The sequence below is a fragment of the Varroa jacobsoni genome, unplaced genomic scaffold, assembly GCF_002532875.2.
Source record: "Varroa jacobsoni isolate VJ856 unplaced genomic scaffold, vjacob_1.0 contig00176, whole genome shotgun sequence".
In the NCBI taxonomy this organism is placed as follows: Eukaryota; Metazoa; Arthropoda; class Arachnida; order Mesostigmata; family Varroidae; genus Varroa; species Varroa jacobsoni.
In genome coordinates this window covers 188461-198638 of record NW_019214423.1, presented here as the reverse complement: position 1 = coordinate 198638, position 10178 = coordinate 188461, and the positions used below count along the sequence as shown (strand labels likewise).

At 38.9% G+C, this 10178-nt stretch overlaps 1 long non-coding RNA gene across 1 annotated transcript; it reads right to left on the bottom strand.

Moving 5' to 3' along the window:
• Positions 1 to 970: 970 nt before the first annotated feature.
• LOC147752066 (uncharacterized) lies at positions 971 to 1513 on the bottom strand. The gene is made up of 2 exons (XR_015315110.1): positions 1251 to 1513; positions 971 to 1164 (listed from the first exon to the last, which is right to left on the bottom strand). It is a non-coding gene; the product is annotated as an uncharacterized LOC147752066 (long non-coding RNA).
• Between the last annotated feature and the right edge of the window lie 8665 nt (positions 1514 to 10178).

Genomic DNA, 10178 nt, shown 5'->3' with positions numbered 1-10178 from the left:
TGTAATGAAATAGTTAATGATGTAATAAGGTCTTTTATTCACACGAATACTGTGCATAATGCCCTCTATAGGGTGGCGGGGTCTGAGTAACATTGTTTGTATATCGATTATACTGACGAACGAAATCCGCATATCCGATTTGCTCCCCAAAATATTCTATGCGGATAGGTAGGTACTCGTTGACTCTTTCAAAGCGACTATTATCTACGCAAGCAATTGAGCAAGTATAGCTTATGTGAATGCGGTCATAATTTTTTTCTATTGCTCTCTGAGGTGACCAAAAAAAACCATGGTCATTTTAAGCGTTGTAACAATATTTCAAGTATTACAGAGGTTTAAGGTTCTCTTTTTTAGTCTCTAACAGTATTTTGTTTGACTTTTTTTTTTAGACATTTTTTAACCTCGCAGCAAAAACCAGGTGCAGAATGACAGCTGGCAAAAGCACATAACAAAGGTGAATTTTCATTGGATGAATTTTTTCTTAGTGACTAAATGAAGAATCTTAAAACTATTTTTTGGGTTGTGCCCCGATTTCGGATTTTAAATACAAATATTTAATATAATTAAATATCATAGCCAACTATATCGTGGTGTACTTGATCCATTTAGCTGTGGGAACCTCGGAAGGCTGAGCTAAACTGGCCGCAGGTTTAGTAACTTACAATATCGAATATATATATATACACTTACTACACATTTATTTATCGAGTAGACTTGCCTATATATACGCGACTATATTGCTCTCAATAGCTACATATATAAGACTTTGTTTTTATAATAATAATAACAATAATAGTTGTTTCTAGTACATAAGGTATACATCGACTGTCTTTAGTGTCTGAACATCTTTAGTGCCAATGTTAATAGCTGCTAAAGTTTACGTCTTACGTAACCTATAATTTAACAACTGTTACCCACACAAAATTACTATGGTTTTTATATTGGCAATTAATGTAATAGGCTACAAAAATATTTTTTGCTATTATTGCATATAGACTGAATTTATTTTTAATTTGTTAGTCATCACGCATATATTTTTTGTCCACGGATGCAGTATACTTTTTAAATATGACGATAATAATAATTGTAAGTTTTCTAAGGTACACAGAGTTCCAGTTTCTTCGTACGACGTCTGCTTGATGTAGTTGGGTGCATCTTCGGCAACTAACATACAGGAACGTGAAAATTATCGTAAGCATAATGTCCTGATCGGCATTCGGCGGGAAACAGCGCATTATTAATCCACTCACCCTAAGAATAGTTATCACCTGGGGTATCGTAGGAGAAATGTGTCAAGCTTCGTTAGCACTTTTCCACCTTGTAAGTACGCATTGATTTTTTTTTGTCAAACAAAGTGGTCACGACTGTGAGCCAGGCCACTGAAAGCCGGCCTCTACCCTACGAGTAGGCGACTTGCGCCACAAATGGCGGCTGCTGGTGGCGTATCCCCTTATCTCATAGAGTGAGGATAGCAGTCGTAAAACAAGTAACTATAATAGGAAAACATGGTTGAGCTGTGGTCGCAGCACAATAGCAGAACAATGGCAGACATTCATTCGCTGACTCACTAAATGAGTGAGCGGCGTTGATTGACATTGGAGCCCTTTCCTCAAATCAGCTCATCATACATAGATGTCGGAATGCAATTTAAAGTTTCCGACTACGTTCTTTCCAGCTGGTCTTTTCTCCTTTCCGCCAACCAGCCATGTAAGGCCAGTTGCTTTGCCGTGGGTCGTCCGTCGTTGCATTCACACAAACGGTCACCGCCGCTCTCAATCGTAGTGACAGTAGTACATCCACCTAGCACACATCGAGAGGACGACGGAAATGCGCAGCCATACAAGACCGACGCGGACATACTTCAGCCAAGTCTGCATAATGTATGATGAAAACGGCTGAACGGACAAAGAACATTGGTTGGACAGTCGCTGACGGAGCAGAAGACTGGAGGAAGGGGTGAATACCCTCAAAGACTGGACCATCCTTAGCCGTTGCAGACGGACGATGATATTCAATGTCGTTATTATTGTTGTTGTTGTTGTTGTTGAGCCTGGTAATCGGCCACAAAAGAAGGCGAACTCGTACCCTGAAGAGTTAACGGACGGAGGTTTCGGGGATTAGCTGGGAATCTGCATGATGAAGACTATGAAAAGAAGGCGAGAGCGCGTGGTCCGTCGTCTTTTTAATGATGGTTGCTGTGGTTGTGTAGCACTGGTGGGAATTCTAGTGATGGTTTGTTTGTCGGTCTGCCGACCTATTTGCCCTTGTGTAATAAAATCTAGACGCCATTTTTAAAACCACTGGATGAGCGAATAATCGGCCAATGGACAAGAATGCTGGGGGTAAATTGCTACGAAGGAGGAGCATTTGGACGTCTTTCAGGTTTTGCATGTCATGCTGGTAGAACTCAGCGATCAAGTGCAAGATCCCGCGAGTGAACTAAGAAAAAATCAAGCAAAGGAAACCGAACAGCAAAGTTATGGCAGGGACCTGCACGAATGCTGCTGAACTGGACGAACGCAAAACAAACAAGAGTGGCAGGACACCCTCACCATATACAAGCCACAATAGTAATCAACTCTTTACGACGACTTAGTAACTGCTTCTTTTACTTACCAAGGACTCCCTAAGACGCCTGCGTTGGCCTGCAGTTTTCACGCGTCTAGACTCGAGGGCATTTTTCACCCACTTTATGCTGACGAGCTTAAAACATGTATACGCACGTTTCGGTGATCTCGATACACTCTAACCAGCAAGCCCTGTACTACCTAGTATGCTACAAATAGTATACTAATATAGATACGATAAGCTAATAAGTGGTATACCCTGACGAGGCGGCGAATTTACATTACACAGTGAAATATATGCGACGGTCCTAGCCTGGATTTTATCAAGCACATGTCAAATCTGGTTAAATTACTAATTAATATTTTCTGTATATTAATAGTTTAGTGGTTTGTAGTCAATCGCCTGGGACTTAACGCAAAAATTCACGAGGTCTTTTACGTTTTTACGTACTGGATAATTGTGTTACGATACCCAGGTGGTGTTTGCGTCTAGTCAGTGACATAAATGTGTCTCAAACTGTTTGAAAAAATTATGAAATGCGTGTTTTGAAACGATGCAATAAGCATTGTAACACGATAAAAGCGTAAATTCTTTGAAGATCTACATCTCGCTAGTAATTTTTATTATGGTAATTTTCGAGTAGAAACACCTTTCTTTATTTTCAGTATATTTACAAACGGGTGTAGCTGCATAAATGTGTATGAAATTTGAAATACGCGGTCACTCAATCGCTCCTTTGGGTGCGAGGGTTAAGAAACGATGTTTTCTATATTAGAGTCGCATTGTATAATTTTGTTTGCGTGTACATTTCCGAGTTTATATATTTACTATAGTAAACAGCTTAGGACAAACAAAATGTATTCAAGTATTTTGCAGCATAACACGTCTTATTTAAATGATAGCTGTACGGCATAGAACGTTTATACAGGATGGAGCCAAAGTGAGCTTCATTAAAGTCCCAGTGTGACATCGCAACGACACGAGAACGACAATTAACTTCATTGCTCATTATCAGAACTCACTTGGTATTCTGTAAACGAGTTTGCACGCCTTTTGTGCTCTCTTTCGGGTTTATCTTAGCGCTTCACCGAAAGATAAAAAGAAAGGCTTTACTTCAACGACAAACTGAATCTCGACTCATGCACAAGTGCGTCTTTTTTGAGTAGCATCTTTCGTAGCACGTTTCGCGTTCAAAAATGATATATTAGTTGAAACGAACCCAGTTACTTAATCCTACATCTTAATTAGATAAATACAGATCCTTTAACGTATACGAAGGCATTTTTACAGCTCGCGTATGTCAACGATCTCTGCTCATTGCGAGCAATAAGCCTATAAATAATTACATTTGTTTCGTGTTAGTCCGACTGCTAGATTACTGAAATCACCGCGTGCAATGTTCTACGAAGGGGACAATTTTCTCACGTATTTTCTGTGCGTCCACTTTAATTGCGACATCTGGCCTCCTCAAGCTTTCGTAGGTTCCGCGTGTAGGTACGCATGTACAGATTTACAAGAGAATAGCATAGTTTTTTGCTGCTTCGCGATTTCCATTGCATCCTTTGGTCAGAATCCCACAAAGCATATTCAACTTTCTCTTGCAACGACCACCCATTTCCTGTCTTTCGCTCGCCACTTCGTCCGGCTCCGCGCAAATCTGTCTGCCGTCCATGCACTACGCTGTCGTACACTGTACGCAGAAGCTAAATCTGTTGTTCTACGGTGATCCTTCCATTCTATCTCCGGCGGACCGTAACTCCTCACTTCGTTACCCTTTACTCTGTTAAAGACTACTGTTCTTTACCAAATCACTTTTAAATTACACTTATATAGGTTTGTTAGCAAGCGGGACGAAACGGTACGCAGGTGGGGATGGGGGACGAAGAAAAAAAGAATAAGAAACATGCAAGCCAGCACTATGGCAGCAGACAGGGCTCTGATTGCTAGATCTGCTATTAGTTAGCCAGTTTTTGCACCTGTTCTCTTAAATAGTTTTCCGCGGAAAATGGGCCAATTTACGTTACCTCCTCTTCTACTAGCATAAGCACGAAGGAGGAGAACTACATTTTTCCTATTGTGACCACTTTTCCTAAACTCTGGATAGAGTTTGCTTCAGTATAGCACCGCCATATGCTACTGGGTGTGGACAGACAGGTTTCGTTCGGAGTGCCTTAAACAGCCCACGTTATCCCTACTACCGTTAGCGAAGTTAACTATCACTCCGAATTCGTGTCGGTAGCACTAAGGTCAATAAGCTACACAGTTTTTGCTGAATGACAATGAGCCGGGTTGCGGACAATGACAATGCGAAATTCCAAAACAGGGCTTTTACGTTTTAGGTTTTAATTGTTCGATTAGTTTAATGGCATTAGGTCTCACAGATGTATATTGTAAAGCGGAAAACATAGCGTTATACGAGGTAAACATACGTTAATGCTACATCTAAAACTGCAGGTTAAAAGGTATACCCTTTTTTTCAACAAATACTGTTTTATCATACAATGTAAATTTCGATAAAATGTCCTTTGATTAAGCTGATATCTCCGTTTCATGTAGTTTCGCATGGTGGATTGTAATAGGACAGACCGAAGGTTGTAAGGATACACATATGAGCGTGAAAGCGCTAATAGGAGCCACCCCTGGGACTCAGGTATCATAACTCTTTAGTTGAACAATGGCTATTTAAGTTGACTAGATTGAAGTTGCCATTCGTAGATCACATCTTGTCCCATATTGCCCATTGAATTTTGTTTTAGTCAATTCCACAAAAATGCTATTTTATATGGCCTAACGGATGGTCCGATGTACATAAATATTTCAAGCAAATATTTGTCCATGTTATGAAATTTTTCAAACAAACGTCTTGAAATTGCTAGGTATTTGGTGGCCTTTACTTTAAAATTAAGTTCTACAACTTACAAAAATGCATGTACCACGACCCACATATTTTTTATTTAATATGTTCTCTCTACATATAAAGAATGACAATATCTAAGGTAAGCAAATGGTTTTTGCAAGTTGTATGATTTTTTTTTTGCCTGATCTGAAAAAAAGAAGTACTCATATTAGATATGTAAATACTTAAGTAAGCAAGCTCATTGTTGCCGGTATTTGAATTGAAGCAGTTCTAGTTGGTGACTGACAGACTTCAAAACACCCGAAAAAATAAATTCTTTGCGGGTTACCGATATTAAAATATTTCAATGGGTCATATTTAGGGGCATACCCGCTCTTGTTTTTTGCGATGCGGGTTTTTAGACATTGTGTTACCTTTTCATATTAAATTTATGCGACGAGAATAACAAGCAGCGTCATAAGTGCAGTCTTAAGCATGACTGTGGTCTATACAAGCCGCATTGCGGTGAAGGATTTACAGCTACAGAACACTGTGTTGAATGATTTGAGTTTACTTGACAAGTTGTTAAAATATAAGCCTGCGTTCATTCAGTCGGCACCAAGTACGAAGATCTATTCCATCTCAGGCACTGATTTCTAAGCGAGCGAGTTACTTTGTCATAAGTGAAGTTAATGTTTGAGTGTCTTCCTCTCATCTTCGACTGAAAGGAACTACCAACGTATCTGCATCCAGTGGCCCGTAAATTATGGCTACAAACCACTTCTAACTACCCGTACCATACGAGCTGTCCTCACCCTAGTTTGTCGCCCGTCGAAAGCCGTAAACTGGTAGATAGGCTAGCGAATTGGTCATAGGGGAAAGTGATGGCTCTTCCGATCTTTTACCGCGATTTCCCGTTATAGGCATCGGCTTAGCTACACGGCCCGGACCACGTCTTTTAACAAACAGAGTCTCCGGACCAATTGCTCTTCCTATATAGGCCTTCGGCTAAACGAAAGTAAAGCAGTGACATAGCAATTGCTATTTGTCGAGATGTCGCAGCCAGGGAGTTGAAGTTATGTGGTGGGCCGTAGGCATTATATATCTAAATTTTCAGTTGACCTGAGGCGTAAATTTTAATGGGAGGTGGTCAAAGCCGATGAAATCTTTGTGTGAAGATTGAAGGGCTAATGGTATAACAAATGAAACATATCCCAAACAGGCTCAGGTGTTTTTTGGCCGTCAGAACCTACAAAATGATATCTAGATTGGACAAATTCGAATTGCACGGAAACGGCGCTCGCAATAAGGGTCTGTTCAATACAGAAACACAATTAAGCAATGAAATAATTCGATGCGCTTCCATATAGCCCACACAAGAAATCTGTGTGCTTTTTTCGAATGAAGTCTTTAGGCGAATTCCGCATATCCATCCTGAGATAATATGCTTCTCGAAAACATTTTTCTACTTGATTTGCTTGAAAGGTGCCAGGATATTATTTTCCGGCAAGCCCAGTTTTTTAATTTCGATCTGTTTTTTCTTCTATGTAAAAAATTCCATTAAAATCGATTTTGTGTAACAAATTCGATCCCTTAATTTTGGGCAAAACATGTTATTACACGTTTTCTTTGAAGCTGATTTATGCCGACAAGTTTTTTTTTGACCTAGTATGCAACAATAGGTAAACTTATATAAAGATCTTTCTATTATTAATCGCAATATGCGACGACGTATAGCAGAATATTTAGCGCGAATAATAGCAGTCAGTCAGCTTTTCTATGATATTAAAAAATATATTATTAATATGTCAAATTACCCTACTATGATAACTTTTGTGAAATCATTTTCTAGTTTTTTATAAATATTTTTTTCTCGACTATATCGAGAACTTTATGGCTAATATTTCCGGGAATTTGTCGAGTTATGTAGAATTTCCTGCAGATTTTTCGACAATTGCCCTGGTTTGCTGAAGAGCGTTACGTTGTTAGACCCAACGAATCTGAGTATTCTGTAACAAGAAACACCCATAGCGGGCGTGTCGACTCCTGCAAAAAGAAACCAGAAGAAAAAATAGATATTAATATCGAAAATATCTCCGAAAATCGGTGACAGCAGAACTTACATTTGAAAATGAGGTGCCGCTGCTTTGAAGATGAGACATACGGTTGAAATGACGCGATGATATCGATTGCTTCAAGACTGGCATCACTCTAGCTAAGTATCTCGTTGTTTATTGCTTGCCGATACGACATTCGGCCATTGGAAAATATTTAGTTCGCCAAACATTCGCATTGCTGTACACAAGCGCCTCATGGAAAAAACAATTGCGAGTCTAAATAGACGTTTTATCATGTCTGCGAAATTAATTCATTCATTCATTGAATTACAAAGGCCTCTATGCCATAACTGGAACAGGAACCATTAATATGAACCAAATGTACATCATGACTAAAATTACAATGCAAAAGGCTACCGTTTCCAACATATATTGACTTTAGTAGTAATAACAAGTCCACTAACGAAAGAGAGCAGTTTGCATGAGCCCGAAAGTATCTAAACGGCACGGCACGATACTTCCTATATTACCTAAAACAAGAATCTAAATAAACGTTTTAAGTTTCACGTTCGGTAAATATTGGTGTTTTTTTGTTTTCAACACTCTTACAGGCAAGCTTTCCGTAAGAAAGTTTTCTTAGCAATCGTTTTATTTTTGATTCAATAAAAATCACTGTTACATGTCGTTTCTTGTGCCCTCATTAGACGATACAATATGCCGAAACGAGCTTGTAACGTCGATGTTAATATTCACTGTCTAACACACGGTACTGACAAGCGTCTTGTTAAAGCTTCAGGTCGTTGTATAGAAGATACGATGGAAGAAGAATGCCGCAAATGGGTATATGAATATATACTCGAGCAAACCCTGCCTTTGGTGATAACCGTCTGGAATGTGGAATACAATGGTGGTATACACAATAATTTTATTTCGCGATACTAAACGAGAGCTAGTGGTCATAAGGCAAAATTATTCATTCAGGCAAAATGCTTTTAGCAAAGTATACGCCCCCCATTGCAATCAGTGATCCCTTTTGGGCCTATCGTGCTGTCATTAACGGTCTAACAGACAATGAAGTTGAAAGAGCCGTTTCGACCAAGTGTATCATTCCGTTGCGGCAGTCGTCCACTAGGATAAGAGGCCATTCTTCATAATTGATAAATCCATTCATATTTTTCTGAACCCCTCGGGACAAAAACTGCAGCTTAGTTCGCCTCCACGAACGACCACCTCTCGTCTTAGAATTGAGTGCCACACATGTTCCAAACAGAAAAACAGCAAACCAGATTATGAAGAGAAATGGTTGAAGTCTGAGACTATCCATCGTTTAAAAACTGAGAAAGGGACACAATAATTTCCAAAATTGGAAAGCTGTAGAATATGGTTCAGATATATGAGTAATCCTTTTCTTGAAGTATAAATGATTTAACTTAAAAACTCTCAAGTTTTCTTGCGTTTCTAACTTACTTTATTTCTGGTAGGACCACAGTAATTATAGATTCATTGCCGAATCTATTTTTGTTTTGGTTTTGCATAGGAATAAAATGCCCATCAACAAGCATATGCTCTCGCACTGTCTCTCTCTCTCTCTCTCTCTCTCTCTCTCTCTCTCTCTCTCTCTCTCTCTCTCTCTCTCATTCACCATATATATATTAGCAGAAACCTATCGGCCTCAATGTGCAAAGAATTGGACTAAATTTGAATGTTCGCGCGCTTGATGTTATCTAAGCTGATCTTTTGAATTCTAAATAATTCAGTAGATCAAAGCATAAAATCGTATAATCATTCCAACAACTTCTCTGTGAAAATCCATTTTATCCTTCAATGTTTACCTTTATCCTTATATTTAGTTTTTACCCTTATTTATTTGGGACTCTAACACATTTCTAGCAACTGAGGAAAACAAATAGAATCTAAGTTGTGTCTAAGAAAATATTATAACTCTACAATTAAAATTACCTAAAACTAGCCCGTATTTTCAAAAAGCGATTAAGCCTAAGTTACTATCAGTAACCGTAGGCTCAGAGCTTATTTTACATTGACTAGTTAGTTCCGATAGGCTTAGGACACCTCATCAGTAATCGGCAATGCCCAAAAAAGAGATTGCTAAATCTTATAGGTTGTGCGAATATATCCGCGATCTTTCACTTGCCCTAGACGCTACTTTCTCAGGCCACTTTAGCTTATTTTGCACCTAATAACAGACACTGCCTCGATATAACTACTGCATAGCGTTCTCTGAAGGCAGTGCCTGTAAGTGCTATATGGTCTGATACAAGCGGTCGACAAATTTGCCTATGGCACAGACTATTTCTCGTTAGGACTGCTGTGATATCCAATCCAGAAATCAATTTTCTAGCTGTAAAACATCACGTTTTTCATTAGTTATTTTCTTACTAAGCAAAAAGTTGTGCTATTTGGGGGTTATCACACTTGAGGATAACACATATCGTTGCAAATACTGCAAGAGTGTTCGGGGAGCAAAGCGGCTCTTAACACTCGTTCTCTGAGTGTAAGAGAAATTTAAAATCAATATATACAATAGTTGCACCATCTCTTTTTCGTGTATTTCACTAGACGTAAAAGCTCTTCGAAATATTAGCGACTATATTGATAGTTTAATTGGACTGATACAAAATGACGAATCTCCCAAGTATTAGGCACGGTTTAACTGTATTCTATTAGGAATTATTGAGTAATCGACAGTCTTGTTTAGC